We start from the raw sequence: 18,269 nt of genomic DNA, 5'->3' as shown, positions 1-18,269 counted from the left end.
TGAAGATGACTGTATAATGATATAGCTTTCGCAATGTGACTGTGTGACTGAAAATCTTGTGTCTGATGCTCCTCTTATCTACAGTATGGACAGATGAGTAAAACATATGGATTAAAAATAAATAAATAATAAGGGGAACAAATGTTAAAATAAATTTAGTAGATTGAAATGCTAGTGATCAATGAAAGGGACTGATAAGGGCTATAGAAAAAAATGGGGGAAACAAAGGCTAAAATATATTGGGTAGATGGAAATACTAGCAATCAATGACAGGGAGGGGTAAGGGGTATAGTATGTATGAGTTTTCTCTTTTTTCTTTTTATTTCTTTTTCTGAATTGATGCAAACGTTCTAAGAAAGTATCATGACGATAAATATACAACTATGTGATGATATTGAGAGTTATTGATTATATACCAAGAATGGAATGATCATATGGTAAGAACGTTCGTGTTTATATGTTATGTTTAAAAAAAAATTAAAAATTTAAATAACTTTTTTTAAAAAGCCTGTATATGTGTATATATGCTTATGTTTTTGAGCAAATTTAATGTTGAAGAATACCCATCAAAGTATTAGTTAACACTGGTTACTCCGATGAGTATAATTAGAGAAGGGAGAGACCCAACAGGTGAAGAAAACATTAGCTTTTTCTTCCTTCATCCCTGATTTATTTTACTGGTTCCAAGCAGATATATTACTTTTGTAATCTTTTTTCCTAAGGTAGACTGTTAGGGGATCGAGAGGACATCAGTTGCAATTTGCTGAAAACAAAAAATGTCTACTTTTAACATACCAAATACAAAATATAATTGAAATATTTAAAGCAAGGACAGAAATTATTAAGAAGGTCATGTATTTAAAATACAAAAAAATCCAATCTGGAACCAAAAGTTGCATATAAGTTGGCTTTCCCTGAGTGTAAGGAGATCTCAGGATGAACTACTTTTTATTTATGACTAGCACCAACTTATCATCAGTTCATGGAAATTATGACAACAAAGAATGAAACTAAGAGAAAATGAGTAAATCCATTTAAAGAAAAGAATTTTAAAATAATTTTAAGGATGATATTCAAATTAGCAGAAACAGGCAAAATATTTCAGAAAAAGTTTAAATTTGGGGGGAAAAAAAGAGATTCAACATAGCTAGCTTGCTATCTATCCTACAGAAAGAGGGGGAAATTTCCAGTTTACTATTTTACACAGTAAATAGATTAGTCTCCTTTTTTATTAAGTAGGTAGAGATCACAAACAAAGAAACAATAAAACTCTCAGAGCATTCTACCTTGATTGTTATATACAAATTTTAAAAAGAGAAAAATTACAAAAAGCAGTCAATATGAGGTATCGGGGGGCAAATTTTCCTACACAGAGCTCCAATTTAAAAATATTTGTAAAAGGTGAAAATGTTTCTATGACCTGATTAAAAAAAAAACATGTCAAATTATTGTCTTAAGAAATGCTGGGATGTGTGATGTTCTATAGGGGAGATTAAAATTCTTTTTTGTCAGGTTTGTGGTACTTAAAGGGACATATTCAAAAAAAAAAAGGATAATAGGTGTCTGCAAGGCAGTATTTATCTTAGGAGTTTTTATTTTTTTAAGTTTGCATTTATTCAAGAATACTTTCTCTCAGCTCAGTTTCATTTGCCTTCATAAAAGAAATCTTCAGGACCCAAATAAAATTAATATCTGAGTTACCAAGGTTTTTAAAATGCCATTCAAGGTTGAAAAGGAGAATAAGATAACAAAGAGGGTGGGCCACAGTGGCTCAGCAGGCAGGAATGCTTGCCTGCGATGCCAGAGGACCCAGGTTCGATTCCCGGTGCCTGCCCATGTAAAAAAAAAAGATAACAAAGAAATGTAGGACTGACGATGTCAGTAAAAATGTGTGGGGTAGAAATGGGTGAGGAACACAACACAAAAGAGAAATTCAGGACACTTGCCAAAGCCTAATAAAAGTTGCCATTTATTAAGCACCAGACATTGTCCTTGGGTTTTCACTGAGATTATTTCATCATCATAAAAACTCTAAAAAGTAAGTTTTAGCCCCTCAGAGAGCTAGAAAGTGAGAGAGCAGTAATTAAAACCCATTTTCATGACTCAAAAACTCATAAATTCATGTTCTTCTACAATAGAATGGGTCTTATCATTGTAGAATTTCAAAAACTTCTTATAGCTGAACAACAGCTTTGTCACCCTTTAATATAGGAATGTATGAATAACTTCCAAAAGAAATCTACCTTCCTCTTAAAAGCCTTAACAAGCAAGAGTTGAGATGCTCCAAGGCTAAAGCAGGATTTGGGTATATGTGGTTGGTTGCTTACTTATTTACTTGTTGTAATAAGTCTTTATCCCACATGTCTACTAAAGCTTATTATCTTCATTCATTAGAATCTACTCTCCCAGAGAGTCCTACAAGATTCCATGGAATATGAACAAAAACAGAATTCTAGAGTACAACAAACATCCATGAATTTCCACAGCCTGAATAGCTTTGTCTTAGCAAAATTCAGTAGCTAGAGTTAGAAATTGTTGGACCCCTATGCCAGATGAGGAACAAAGGACTCAAAGAGACTTTCCCCATTTAAGCAGAGGGAATTTACTGGGATCTGAAGCAGATTCCCCATGCCTAAAAGAACTAAATCACAATATCTACATTCCCATTCCTATCTCCAAGTTTAAGAATAGCTCCATTGATGGGGAAAGGGAATTTCCATGGCAATAAAAAATGAGATCCTTGGAGAATCTCAACTCTTGCTTGTCAAGGCTTTTAAGAGGAAGGTAGATTTCTTTTGGAAGTTATTCAGGTTGTTTATCTCTATAAACATATCTCTTCAGGTTGTTTATCTCTATAATTAGATATATCACCACTATGGTAATGTTAGCATGTTATTACAAAACAAGCAACATGGCTACCTGGTCCAAAGATATCTATTTGGAATAACAAAAGTTTTCCAAATTATTGCTTATATACTTTTTCTCATGAATCTTATGTCTGCAATACTTGCTAATATTATTCAAAGGAGTATGCAAACAAATGCTTTCCTGTTCATAATCTTTTGCCACATAAAGAAAACAGCAAAATTTATCAACACTACCTAGTGAAAATCTAGGGAACAGATAAATGTTAATATTATGCTACATATATTTCTTTAAGAAACATTTTCCGCAGAGGTAGAAGGAATACTCTAGGACACAGAATTCTGAATTAAAATTTTACCTTTGATTAAAGGAGAATATGAAATTTCCACCTTCAACTGAAAAACTACGGTAGTAAAAGTTACTAATTATACATAGTAAGTAGTCGATAAATATTTAAGTGAATGAGTAAGTGAATATGTTAATACACTGCTAACAAACTTCCCCCAATTTTTACAATATAACTAATTCAACTCAACTCTTACACTGGCTTCCATACAAAGCATCTCCATAACAAACTAACATACAAAATCAAGATTTTTCTTTTCAAGTAATGCCATATAACAATTACTTTTTAGTATGCAAAATAGATATGTGAGAGACTGGGATCTGCGGAAATGAAACAAAGATGTTCTCCTACATTCTGTACTCCAAACCTCTCCACTTGGGATAACTTCTAAAAAAAAAAAGGGATAGACTCTGCTTTAGTTTGCCAAAGCTGCCATATACCAGAATGCAATATACCAGAAATGGAATAGCTTTTAAAAGGGAATTTATTAAGTTGCAAGTTTACAGTTCTAAGGCCATGAAATGTTCAAATTAAGGCACTAAGAGATTACCATCACTCAGGAAAGGCTGATGCCATCTGGAACACCTCTTTCTGCTAGGAAGGCACATGGTAATGTCTGTTAGCTTTCTCTCCTAATTTCATAAGGCTTTCCCTTCTGCATCTCCAAAGGTCTCAGTTGGGCGGACTCTGTAGCTTTTTTCAAAATGGCTCCCTTCCTCTTAAAGGACTTCAGTAAACAAACCCATCTTGAATGGGTGGAGAAACACCTCCACGGAAATCACCTAATCAAAAGGTTCCACCCACACTTAGGTGGGTCACATCTCCATGGAAACAACTTAATCAAAAGATCCCACCCAGCAATACTGAATCAGGGTTAAAGAAGATAGTTTTTCTGGGGTACACAATAGTTTCAAACCAGCAAAGATTCTAATAATCTAATAACACACTTTGTCCAAAAAATCTTCAGAGTTAGACATAATGAAGTTGTCATAAGGAGGTATATAGTAAGGGCCTGTCAGATAAATTAGTACTAGGACCAAATGGCCAATCTTTCTTCAATTAATGGACAAAAGCAGTTATCCCCAGCAAATGCCTTCAAAAGACATATGTGGTATATCTCCAACTCATTATGTTCAATAAAACTATAGACTATATAGTAGCCATAAACTATGTAACAGACCAAGGGCTAGTAAACTTCCTCCGTAAAAGCTCTAAATATTTAGGCATTGCAGGTGTATAGTCTCTGTTGTAACTACTCAACTCTGTCAATGTATTCCAAAACAGTGATAGCCAATATGTAAATGAATAAACATGGGACGGTCCAATAAAACTCTCTTTATGGACACTAAATTTGAATTTCATATAATTTTCACAAGTCATGAAATATTATTCTTCTTTTGATTTTTTGTAAACCATTTAAAAATGTAAAAACTATTGTTAGCTTGTAGGTTATACAAAAACAGATGGTGGGCTGGAGATTATGGCCATGGGCTATAGTTTGCCAACCCCTATAACATACAATAGAAATAACTAATATTTTTATATTCTGAAATTTTAAAACGCTCTCATATATGTTCCTTCATTAAATTTCCACCGACCTGGGAAGCATAAATTATTACTTTCATTTTACAAATGAACTAACTCTGAACAATTAGGTAACTGGCTAAAGTTCACACAGAAAAAGGAATAAGTGGTGGTAGGACCTTCTAATCTCCCTCCACTCACCCCTGGGAACCTAAAAAAGTACAAAATCTGATTTATCTTAAGGTTAATTTTAATTACAGCCCAGGAGTTACCCTGCATAATATTTAATATGATATATATTTGTTTGTATATATATTTCTCTACATATACCTCCTGATATCTGGAATTTCCTCTAATATCACAATAAGAAATGAGGTTTCAAAAGCATAACTGAGATAACTTTCAACAAACTTTACTCAATAAACAGATAGTAAGCACCTACTATGTACTAGGTATGTTGGTGCTGAAAATAAAAGATGAAAAGTCATAGTGCCTGGGGCCGCGGTGGCTCAGCGGGCAAAGTGCTTGCCTGCTATGCCGGAGGACCTCGGTTCGATTCCCGGCCCCAGCCCATGTAACAAAAACGGAGAAACAGAATACAATAAAAAACAAGAAAATGTCTAAAAATGTTTCCCTTTCTTCCTTCCTTCCCTCCTTCTATCCTTCCTTCCTTCTCTCTGTCTTTCCTTTAAAAAAAAAAAAAAAAAAAAAAAAAAAAAAAAAAAGTCATAGTGCCTGCTTTCAAAGACCTCACAGACTACTGATAATACAGATTAATGTGATGTGACAACTACTATAATGTTCATAGTTACCAGGTGTGATGAGACAGGAATGGCATGCCCAAATCCCCTGGGAGAGTAAGTAAAACCTTCATTCAAAACACATTGTTTAGCCTAGGAAACTAAGGCTGAATAGCAGTTTGCCAGAAAAGAAAGGAAGAGTGAGATTCCACACAGTGAGAACTTCTTAAATAAAGGTTTGGAGAGATAACAGAATATTGCAAATTGAAGGAACCACAAGTAGTTCAATAGTGGTAAAGCATTAACTCTGGAGAAGAAAATGTCAGGCAATGAGACTAAAGAGGAGGCATCATAAAGGACACTATATGCTTTGCTAAGGAGATGCCATGTTATACGTTGAGGAGGAGCCACTAAAAGGTTCTGAAGAAAAGTGTGACATGATCAGCGACCAGGTTAGAAAGATCTCTCTGGCAGCAATATGGAGGTACCTGTGAAAGAAAGGTACGTAAATTCGACATGAACAGTAATCTACTGGGCAACTGGAGTCTCAAAAAAACACACAGACAGGATCTTTCACTCTATCGTAACTACTCAGTTTAAATGACTCCTATCAGAATCTCTCAAGTTCTGATAAAAAGAAGGGAGTTTGAGAAGTGGTACACAGCATGCACTGAATAAAGGCAGGAATTGATATTATGGGGGGGGAGGGTAAAGAAAGAGCATGATTAATACCAACTTAATTATTGGGCCTCTTAAACTTAGTCATATTTACCTTCAATAATTTAAGGGCAAAGAGAAGTTGAACATAAGATATTTTTGTAACGTTTGGTCCACACAAAAATATTTTTTAATAAAATCTAACAAAAGAAGTTTATTTCCAAAAATAATGATGATATTATAATTACTTATTTAGAAATTTCTGGAATAAGAATGGTCCCTACATTTCACTTATTGCCTTCTCAGCCTGCTTTGGCCTTCTAAAACTCAGGCCCAAACTTCTTGTACTCCAGCTAATATTACCTTAAATCTTAAATATTCAAAATAAAATACCCTCTAAAAGAAAGAAAAAAGAACCATTGAGTGGCAAAATACAGTTTGAAGTCTTTAAGCTCTTCTTTTAACCTATTTCTTCACACAGTTTTTCAAGTGGCTCATCAGGTATATATACTCTCCATCACCACATACATATCTCCTCAATTCTTTTTTTTCTAATCTTAAACAATCTTCATCTAATACAAGTTACTAGAAGAAATGCTATTCAAATAAACTAACTGATGGTTAATTTTATTGGCATAACAAAGTCTAACCTATTTATTTATATACAGATTTATACAGTGCCTTCTCTCCAAATAATCACAGTATTTGACCACTACAGGCACATTAAGCTGATATAACAATGTTGAGTCTCAAATCATTCATAGGGAAAAAAATGGAATGCCCAAATTATCCAACTATCTTCCAAACTATTTTACAGTATATTTTACCTTGATCAAACAAGTGCTAGAAAACATTGCAAAAGCATGTTCTAGTCCCTCGAAATAAAATCTGGGTACACCAGTAAAAATATTCCAGCCAACACTAGTGATTCTACGTAAGTGCATCGATATAATTCAACTAGTGTGCCCAACTGGTATGTCTCAGAGATTCAATCTTAATTCTATTGTAAGAGGAAGAAATATGATAAGAGAATTTTGATGCATTTCTTTTATGCACACTTATTCTACCTTTTATCTGATCATTATCAACTATCCCAATATTTCCCTTTTGGAATTAATCAAATAGGATGTACTTCCTTCTTCAATCAATATAATGTCCATTCTTGCATTCTGAAACTCCCGCAAGAGCAAAGGCATTTATAGCCATGAGAAAAAAGGAAATCTAGCTGGAATAGTCCAGAATCAATGACGGAAGAGGGAAATAATCTACTAATGTTAAACAATGTCAGTAAATCTTAATGATAAAGATGCAAACCAAACTAGGCTTTATAAGCAAAGTATTCTAAAATGAACTACTAACCAATACAAATAACGAATATGATCTAAGCCTTTGGCAATTTATTAAATACGCTACATTATATAAACATATATCCTGAATAAGTTTTATCCATAATCAAGAGATTATGTTGAATTCCCACATCAATAAACGCATATAAAAATGAAGGGTTCAGATACATGAGATGTGTGATTCATGACCTAATCAGTTAAGTTTTTTGATGAAAAGAATGGCAGAAAGAGTCTAAAAGAAGAAAATAAATGCTAAAAGTGTAGGAAGTAATATTTCATTTCTTAAACTGGGTGGAATGATATGAATGTTTGCTGTATTGACATTCTTCATACATTTTTATAAATCTTATTTCACATGTAGTCAATATGTATAAAACAAAGTTTAATATGAGAAAAACCTGAGCAAATATTTGCTGCTGGAAGAGGTAAAATGTACATATGCATCCAACACAGTTTTGCTAATTTTTTTTTCTTGTATGCTATGTGGCAGGGTTATAGTTCATTATTTTTCCATGTGAGTATCCTGTTATTGTAGCACCATTTATTGAATTTTTGTTTGCTTTTTGTTTGTCTTGCTTGTCTGTTTTGGGGGAAGTAAATGGACCAGGAATCAAACCCAGGTCTCCTGCATGGCAGGCGAGAATTCTACCGCTGAACTATCCATGCACCCCTTCACTAATTACTTTTTAAAATAAATAAAATAGAGACCATAAAAATGTGAGTATACAGAAAAATATCAGAGAATTTCTCCTTAATTTTCCTACAGAAAATGAGCAAAAAGGGTTTACTTGTGCTTTTAAAGAGATGGTTTACTTAAATAAATATATATATTCATACACACACATATAACAAACTGAAAGTAACTTTTTACCTCTAAAGTTCCTCCATAAATCAATCTCCATCACAAATATTTCTTTGACCACATAAAAAGTACCGATAATCCTCTAACCATTGCCCCAAAAATGAATTACAAAATGAATTCCTACAGAAAAATATTCATACTGTAACTATTTTTTGTATATCTGCAGGCTTACCATTTATGTGAGTGCTACCAGCTTTATCCACATCTGTATTTGTTTTATGATGGCACATGCATTTTAATTATGTCACTACTAATCTGAGTGAGAGGGTGAAAAGTACAGAGTCTGGAGCCAGAGTTTCTAAACTAAAATTTAGCTCAGTCATGCCCTAGCCATATAATCTTGGGCCAGTTATTAGCCTCTGTTTCTCATCTGCAAAATGGAAGCAACCATACATGCCTCCTAGCGAGCTGGAAGTGATTAAATGAATATAATTTTATCTAAAATAAGTACAATAAGACAAGCACAGAGTAAGTGATATGTAAATTACTACTGAAAACATTCTTAACAATTTGAATTGACTAAAATTAGGTACCATTAAATACAAACATCAAATTGGAAAGCCCTACAACTCTAAAGAGAGCAGGTAATTAATAAATCTACATAAGCACTCTATCAAGAAAAATCTAAGAACAGCGGTTCCCAGAATTGGAGATTCCAATTTCTTCCCTTACACAAGGGGGCAGTGATAACAGGGAAAAAAAATGGGGCTCTGTGACACCTCTTCCTGCAGACAGTAGGGGGTGGCAGTAGATATGGCTTACAGTCAGAACAAAACAGGAAGACCCAACAGAACTGCTCTTTATTCTCCTCTGGCCCTCTCTCTCCTCTCTTCTTTAGTCCAAACACAGCATCAAGGTGAAGGACATAACAGAAAAGATTAAAAATCAATCACCAAGGAAAATCCAGTTTTGCCTTTGAAGCAAGAGATCCCTCAATGTCTGAATTTGGATCAAAGAGGAAGCCAATCTGTGAATTTTCTGATTAACTGGCAAATTACTATAATACAAAACATGCAGGCAAGTAATTCAGATTCTCTACAAGAATGACAACATAAAATGCTATAATCTCATGAACAATTAAATACATCCTGATGAATACATCCAAGTATTTTTGCTTTTGTTTCATAGTATATAGACACCCATTGTACACATATAAGGTACAGTAAATAGCTCATCAAGCTGTCTTTTGTTACTTCTGAAATTCCAGCTATGTTCTGACAATCCTCTGAAAACACACAGATGTTCTTAAATGGAAGTCACAATGTTTGCAGAATGTGGGTATTTGGGGGGAGGGGAGAATATTTAGTATTTTATTTTTGCACTACCTTACTAAGATGATCCTCTCTACCTGAGAAATGCTGCAAGAAGAGCTCCACTGACAGTATTCACGTTGTTGCTTTTTATGTCACATTTACTGTATTAAATATATTTATTTTGCCAGCCCAACACCAAGAACATGCAAGAATATTTCACTACTGCCATTCTCTGTAATTAACCATTGCCATAGTTTTTGGCTCCAATCCCTCAAAAGGCCTGAAAATGTATCCCCCTTTTGTTCACCATATTGTTTTGTTTTCCTCATTCCAGATATTTTCACCTGTGCAAAAAATGGAGAAAAGGGAACAGATGGAAAATATTTCACCCTTTGCTATATGTACTGAACTCACAATTATGCTCAAGATGGGTCTGCTTCGCCGCCCCGCTTCCCTAGAAAGGAGCAGAGAGTGAAAGACACCCAAACACCAAACCTTCTTCCTAATATTAATTATCATTGTTTCTGTTTTAGGAAAACCATTTTAAATATTCCACACCTGGAATAGAAGACAAGATACAATTGTATCAGTACTCTAAGCTGATGGTGATACGTGGAATTATTTTAGCCCTATTTTTACCTTCTGAATCGCACCACCAGAAACAATTTGCTTTTTTCTTTCACGTGAGGACTTTATCTCAAACATTAGCTTATCATATCTCCTCTCGAGTTCCTGTGGTAAAATATCTAGCAATGAGCCCTATTAATCTTTTATTGTACTACACCTCCTTTCCCAAGAATTAATATCACACATAACACTTCTACCATGAATTTCCACCCCGTCTTGTGCATTACCTGGCACATTTCACTACTTTGACGATGCATCTGGGGGCACATTTTGCAACTCGTTCTGCACCACATTCCCTGCCACGTTTAGCAACCTGCCTCGCAACGTATCCTGGGTCCCCGGCATCCGGAGACGCTCCTGGTACCAAATTCCATGACACCGTGGGTGACACAAAGTGACAGGAGCGGGACGCATCTGAAGCCACCCTTCAAACCACATTCGGTGCTAACCTTCCCCAAACCTCGGACATCGGAGGCATTTCGCCGCCCATTTAGTTGTCTCCCCGCTCGCCCCCGCCCCTCTCCGCGGATCCGAGGCGTTGAAGGCGAACGTCGCCGTCAGAGAACGAGCTCCCCCAGGCTCCCTTTCCCGGCTACCTCTTACCTGCCGCTCTAAAGGACTCGCTGCACCTCGGGGTCAAGCTCCAGTCCCGAGGATCTTCAGTGAGGACCGCGGCCGCCGACGGGTGCCGCCCGCGATTCCCAGAGCACCTCGCTGCCCTGGGACGTCCCTCGGTGGGTCTGCGTCCGGGAAAGGCGCGGCGAGGCCTCCCGGGCCAGCGAACACAACCCTCGACGATCCTCCTGTCAGCGGCCGCGCGGGCGCAGGCTCTCGCCCTCAGCTCCGCCGCGGCTGCGGCCGCGGGCGCCTTGCTCCGCCTCGCGCGCCGCACAGCCGGGAGGTAAGCGTGAGGGGGATGGGAACGGGGGCGCGGACGCCAGAGGAGGCGCGGAGGGCGGCGGCGGGAAGGCAATGCGCCGGAGGCCCGGGGTCCGGCGCTCGGCGCGCTCGTAGCTTCGTCCGGTGAGCGGCGGCTTGCGCGAGGAGAACGTGCCAGCGGGCCCAGCCGAAGAAGCGCGCCCAGCTCCCCGCGCCCCGCCGGCCGCTCGCTAGCGCCGCCGCCGCGCCGGGGGCGTCGCACCCTCCGAGGCCGCCCGCAGTCCCGCCCCCTCCGGGCCGGGGCGGGGAGGAGCGCGAGCGCGGAGGGAGAGCGCGTGCGTGGGGGGCGCGTGCGTGGTGGAGCGCGCGCGCCCGGCCCCTCCTCAATTTGGGGGTGGGGAGCCGCTAGAAAAGAGGGAGGAAATGAAAACCACCTCTGCGAGGACGGATCAGGCCTTGGTTCTGCTGCTCTGTGGTGTCTTGGAGTTTCTTGTTCCCTCAGGGGGCTTTGGCTGGTGGGGTCGTTGGCATTGGGGGAAGAGGGGAGGGAGAAGGGAGGAAGCTCAATAGAAGACAAGGCCCTGGATGGTTGGGCTCTTCCCCAGGGGTGATGTCACTCTCCAGATGACTGCTGCTATCACGTGCGTGTCAGAGCCAGTCCTGCTTTGATAGCCACTTCAATCCCCTTAGGCATATATTACCGCTAAAGTCATAGAACCCGAGAGGCGTCTGTCGTTCTTTCCCTGATTTTCCATTGGAAACTGTAGATTGGTTCGAAATGCGATCTGTGATGGGAGTCAGAATGAGGTGCAGAATCCACAAGGTGGGGTGGGGGTTAAATTATGTTTTCTAGGGTAATTGCTTTAAGCTCACCAACCACAGTTTGAAAATCTGAGGTAAAGTTGTGACGCTGCTTCTGTCACTGCCAGATTGGATAAGAAGTAATGTGGTTTAAGAGCAAGTCTACAAGGCACGGAAAGTCACCACATTAGAGCCTCATTGAAGACTATTAGGTCATATCACACCACCCACCAACCACCCTCCTCCATTTTCCGCCCCTTGATCATTCCTTTCCTTAGTATCATAAAACAGCAAGTGGGACTGTTGAAGATCTTTAAGGCATAATTTTTTTTGCGTGCTGAAAGATGATGCAAAGCAATCACTGTTACACATTCTGCCTGGTTGGTCTTCCTTTCCAAAAACTGAAATGACCTTTCATGGTCATCCATTTCCTAATGAGACTTCATAATTGGAAATAAATGCACGGAATCAGTAGGATTCTGTCTGTGGATCTTCTCAGGTAGGTTGTTTTTTTGTTTGTAATAAGTAGGTTGTTTGTCTGAAACAGCCTTTGTATCTATCCCAACCAGGAGCACTTCATTCCAAGAGTTTCTTTTAAGTTTTAAACGTTTTTTTGTAATTAGTATTCATTTCAGAATACAAGAAATTGAATATAAAGCCACATCCAAATACTAGTCTCTAACAGTGAGTGCTTCAAAAGTTAGAGCTAGAGCAAATTTGAATAACTCCTAAGTTAAAATGTAAAAGCCCAGGACTAACATATGAAATCTTTTGGTGATAACCCTAAAAGGCTAGATTAAGATACAAAAATTATCTATGTTGATAGAGGCAGAATAGTGATTACTTATCATTGAGAAAGGACAGGAGGGAGTCTTCTGGGTTGCTGAAAATGTTCAGTATCTAGATTTGGTTAATGACTACAAAAGTCCATACTTGGGCAAAAAGATTTTACACTTCATTGTATCTCAATTTTTGTTTTTTTTTAAATCGCACACATGCAAAATTAGAGACATTACAATGTCATCATCATTAAAGTCAGAAAACATGGGTTTGAATGTGCCACTCACCTCTTACCAGCAATATAAACTTGCGTAAGTCTCTGACCCTACTTTTCTTCATTTATCTGATGGGGTTAATGGCACTTATCTCACTGGATGGTTGTGAAAATTAAATGAAATTTATATTTGAAAAATACTTAGCACAGAGCCTGGTATAAGTGCTCAAGAAACATAGCTACAATTATGTCATTCTTCTTATACTCAAATTTACCCTATCTTATTCTCCTTTGGTCTTTTTTACTTATTTTAAAGGTTACTTTATATCTAAACCTTTCCCTGTGAGTCTTTCACTAAAGCTAATAATATTCCTGCCTGGAGAAATAACAAAAGGCAGTCAAGGGTGCCATTCATGGTTTTCAAATGGTAGCAGCACCTAGAAATCATGGTGCTCATTGTGAAATATCATGAAATATTGATAGATTTAATTCTGCTGCATGGACTACTAGTACTAATTATGGCTATAATATGTTTCTACTGATCTTTACATATCAAAAAATCATGTTTTTAAGAAATCACATATGAATTTTGGGGGGGGGAATTTGTTTGCAACTTATCCCAAGGAAAAGGAAGTACCAAAGGCTTAATAACAGTTCACAAATGGAAAATTTTTTAACCCATTTTTCCTAGAAATTAAAAAAACATTTTCCTAAAAATTATAATTGTTCAGTTTTAACAATAGAGTGTTTATAGGCTTTTCCCACAGTATGCTAGAATAGCTATGACGAAAATACTCTTGCTCTGACAAAGTGGGTAATTCTGACTCACTGCCTTCATCATGCTTCCAAAGATTATTCGCCATTTCCTTTGGCTGCCCTTTCCCAAATCCCCTTTTCACACAGGGCAGTGCCAGTGCCCACTGGAATGTACTCGTTGCTTCACTGCTTTGATTATCCATCATGCTTCTACTCAGCCAGTTCTCTTCCATGTAGTTCTACTGTCAAGTCTTGCAATTTGCTTCTACACTCTTAACAATCTGTCCCTGACAGAGTAGGGGAGGGATATAAGAGGGTCATAGAGCAATACTGCAGAAAGAATCCTCCTCTGTTCTCAACACTTTTCCCTGATTTCCTTTCCTATTACTGCTACCTGAAATCCTGAGTCTGTTAATGTTTTTGCTTACTAAAAATACGCTTGAGGAGGATGCTCCGAGAATTGGTCCCTCCACCAAAATAACCATTAAACTGGCAGGAACTGTCTGAATCAGCTATTTTGGCACTCTGGAGTCTAGGGGAACACTGTACAGCATCCAGGGAAGAGCTGGAGGAAAGAGCTGGTAAATTGTGATAAATATCAGTGAATTTCACCTTCTATGCAATGGTTACTTACCATTCTCCCACCCAAATGCAAATGGTGTGGACTGCAACCTACGTTCCTAGTGCAGCTTGCTGGTGCCAGGATGGCCTATAAGGACCTAGGCCAGCAAAATCCAGGGGTGTATAGTATGATCACTGATCACTGCTTTTATTTAACTACTTCAGATCATTAGGGGAGGTGGTTCTGAGTCAATTGTTGTTCTAAGCACCCCCTCAAGCAAAAGCAGCAGAGACAATAGCTATGTATTTTTCTCTTTTCTCTTTCCATTCGCTATTTGGGAACAAAAATAGTTTAGAGAAGTCACATATTGGCAACTCCAGTCCTCAACAACAGCAACAAAACACTTAGCAATCACAGAAGAATGGGGGAACTAGATTTCCAGAGTTATAGCATAAAACTCAGAATGTCCAGGTCTCAACAAAAAATTATAGAACACACTAATAAATAGGAAGGTATGGCCCATGAACAGGAAAAAAAAATAGAATTTGCCAGAAATTATCCTCAAAGAAGCTGATACATTGGAACTATTAGTCAAAGACTTTAAATCAATTATCTTAAGTATGTTCAATGAGCTAATGGAATCTATATATAAAGAACTAAAGGAAATTGGGGAAACACTGTCTGAACAAAATAAAGAGATAAAAATTAGAAGAAAAAAAACAAAGAGAAATTTTGGAGTTACAAAGTATAGTAATTGAAATGAAAAACTCACTAAATGGATTGAAAAGCACATTTGAACAGGCAGAAGGAAGGATCAGTGAGCTTGAAGAAAAGACTATTGAAATTATCTAGTGTGAGCAGCAGAAAGAAAAAAATGAACAAATCCTGAGGACCTGTAGATCACCATCAAACAAACCAGCATATGCGTCTTGGAGTCCCAGAAAAACAAAAGCGCAAGAAAGATTTTGAGTTACAAATACAAAAAGTATTTGAAGAAATAATGACTGAAAACTTCTCAAGTCTGAGAAAATATATGAATAGACACATAAAAGAAGCTCAACGAACTCCAAATGGGGAGACTTTTAAGAGAGAAACCCCAAGACACATTAGAGTGAAACACAAAGAGAGAATTTTGAAAGTAACAAAAGTGACTTGTCACATACAATGGATCCCCAATAAAATTAATAGCAAATTTATCATCATTACTAATAAGGAGATAGTAGGATAGCATATTTAAAGTCCTTAGAATTGAACACATTAATAGAGGACACTAGACAGAAACTCAAATACAAAGAGATAAAGAACATTAGTAGAGGTAACTCCAAAGGTAAATGTAAAATCCTGTAATAATTGTAATTTGGGGTTGTAACTGCTTTTTCTCCTCTATATGCCTTAACAGGCAAGTGTATAAACTAATTTTGGACTTAGTTTTTACATGATTTAAAATTTATGTTACTGGACATAATCTGAGACAATAACAATATAAAGGAGGAGGAACTGAAATATATAGGTGTAGAAAGTTTGTATACTACTAACACTGTGTTAGTGCTAGTTGAATTAGGTTATTATTAGTTTAAGATATTCATTACAATGACAAAGGTTACTACTAAGAAAATAACGAAAAATTACAGAGGAAAGGAAAGAAGATGATCAAAATGGCATACTTCAAAAATGCAATTAAATACCTAAAAAAGACAGTAATGGAGCAGTTGAGAAACATACATACAAAACATACTGAAATCAACCAGCTACATGGCAGAAGTGAATCTTCCCTTCTCCCTTCTAAAGTGAAAAGACAACCTACAGAGTGGGAAAATATATTGGGAAACCATATATCAGATAAGGGTTTAATATCCAGAATATATAAAGAACTCCTATAACTCAACAATAAAAAGACAAACAATCCAATTTAATAATGGGCCAAATATTTGAATAGACATTTCTCCAAAAGAGATAGTCAAGTGGCCAATAAGTATATGAAAATATGCTCAGCATCATTAACTATGATAAAAGTGGCCAGTAGGTTTTAAAAATATATACGTACATACATACATGCATAAATAACAAGTGGTGGGAAGCATATGAAGAAACAGGACCCCTCATACCTTGTTGATGGGAATGTAAAACAGTGCAGCTTCTACAGAAAACAATTTGGCATTTGCTCAGAAAGTAAAACATAGAATGACCCAGCAATTCCACTTCTAGGTATATACCCACAAGAGTTGGCAGCAAGAAACTCGGACAGATATTTGTGCACCAGTGTTCATTGCAGCATTAGTTAACGATTGCCAAAATATGGAAGCAGTATGGGATTGCTTTTTGAAGAAAGTAGAAAGGGTAAAATGTGTAGATGAAGAATGGAGGGCTATTCCAGTGAGGAAATGAGTATAGCAACTTTTAGGTCAAGGAATGAACCCCTTTTGAGGTGCTTTCTTAATAAAGACAAAACTTTAGTATGAACTACAAATAGGCACATCACAAGTCTAAAGAATAGACCATTGTGCAACACGTGTGGCTGAATAGAAGAGTATTTACTAATAAGGAGGTAAGACATCAGTTGGTAAAAGGTTAGAAAGGTAGGCTAGATCCAGATTGCTGAGGGTCTTCTTCACTGCAAGGATAGAAGATGCCATGGAGTCTTGAACAGAACAATGAAAGGAAGACAATGTTTAAAACATCAAATCTAATAAATAAGGTAGTTTAGTCAGAGAGGTACAAGTGGTAATGCTCTGGTTAAGAAGATACTATGATTTAATGAGCTAAAGTAGATGACAACCTGATGGTCAAAGATTGTGGCAATGGAAATAGAAAGGAATCATTCCAACAGGTATTGCATGGGAAAATTAACAGGACTTTCTGATTGACTGAATGCAGGGGGAAAAGAACAATGAGAAATCAAAATACAATAAGGCAACAAATGTAACTATCTAGAAGACTGGGGTACCAGTGACAGAAGGAGGGGAGTCAGAAAGAGAAGCTGGTTTTAGAAGAGAAGGGAAAGAAATGAATTTGACATATTTTGAATTTATAGTTGTTTTTAACTGATTTTGAGTTACAAATCTCTTCCTTTGAGAATTTGGTGGAAGTAATAGATCCTCTATACTGAAAAAAAAACCTGAATTCACACTTATACGTTATGCACTTTTTAATGGACACTCAATTTTTAAATGACTGGCAAGAGAACGCTTGACCCAAGCTGTGCCAATCAGAGCACTTTCTGGTATTTTTGTACTTTATCGCCAAAGGATCAAGTCAATTTCTCACTGAAGTTGTAAATGCTGTTCACTGACATGTTTCCTAACACAAGAGCCTGAGAAACCAAGAATGCTGAAATGCAGTAGAATGGGAGATGCAGGAATAAAAGAGCGAGAGAGAATCTAACAGGAGAAAATCAGAGATTAGAAATGAGAGATGAAGGTGGAAACAACCCAAGTGTCCATCAACAGATGAATGGATAAGCAATATGTGGAATATGAACAATAGAATCTTATTCAGCCATAAAAGAGGAATTAAGTTCAGTTCTGATACATGCCATAAAATGGATGAACCTTGAAAACATGAGTGAAATAAACCAGAGACAAAAGGACAATTACTGTATGATTCCCTTATATGAAATATCTAGGATAAAAAAGTTATAGAGACAGAAAGTAGATTAGAGGTAACAGGAGCTGGTAGGAAGCCGGGAAAGGGAAGTGTGGTAGTTAGATTCAGTTGTCAGCTTGGCCAGGTGAAAGCACCTAGTTCTGTTGCTGTGGACATGAGCCAACAGTACGTGAACCTCCTCTGTTGCTGATTTACATCTATCTGCAGTCGGCTAGGAGGCGTGCCTACTGCAATGAATGACGTTTGACTTAATTGGCTGGTGCTTAAATGAGAGAGCACAACGGAGTACAGCCCAAGCAGCTCAGCATTCCTCATCTCAGCACTTGCAGTTCAGCCCAAGCCTTTGGAGGTGTAGAAAGAAATCACCCCAGGGAAAGTTGTTGGAACCCAGAGGCCTGGAGAGAAGACCAGCAGAGACCATTCTGTGCCTTCCCACATACAAAAGAACCTCAGT

The 18,269-nt window shown here is 37.5% G+C and overlaps 1 protein-coding gene across 9 annotated transcripts in view; it reads right to left on the bottom strand.

The window, feature by feature from the left end:
* TANC2 (tetratricopeptide repeat, ankyrin repeat and coiled-coil containing 2) overlaps positions 1 to 11,060 on the bottom strand; it is a 642,298-nt gene extending 631,238 nt beyond the window's left edge. For 5 of the 9 annotated variants that reach the window (XM_077163514.1, XM_077163515.1, XM_077163516.1 and 2 more), the window contains exon 1: positions 10,824 to 11,059. The gene's annotated coding sequence lies outside the window, so the exon portion shown is untranslated. Of the gene's footprint in view, positions 1 to 10,823 lie in introns of all 9 variants that reach the window. The other 4 variants (XM_077163513.1, XM_077163519.1, XM_077163523.1 and 1 more) reach the window with 1 other exon arrangement.
* Positions 11,061 to 18,269: the final 7,209 nt, after the last annotated feature.

The sequence above is a fragment of the Tamandua tetradactyla genome, chromosome 6 (genome assembly GCF_023851605.1).
Source record: "Tamandua tetradactyla isolate mTamTet1 chromosome 6, mTamTet1.pri, whole genome shotgun sequence".
NCBI classification, from domain to species: domain Eukaryota; kingdom Metazoa; phylum Chordata; class Mammalia; order Pilosa; family Myrmecophagidae; genus Tamandua; species Tamandua tetradactyla.
This window is presented reverse-complemented; position numbering and strand designations above follow the sequence as displayed.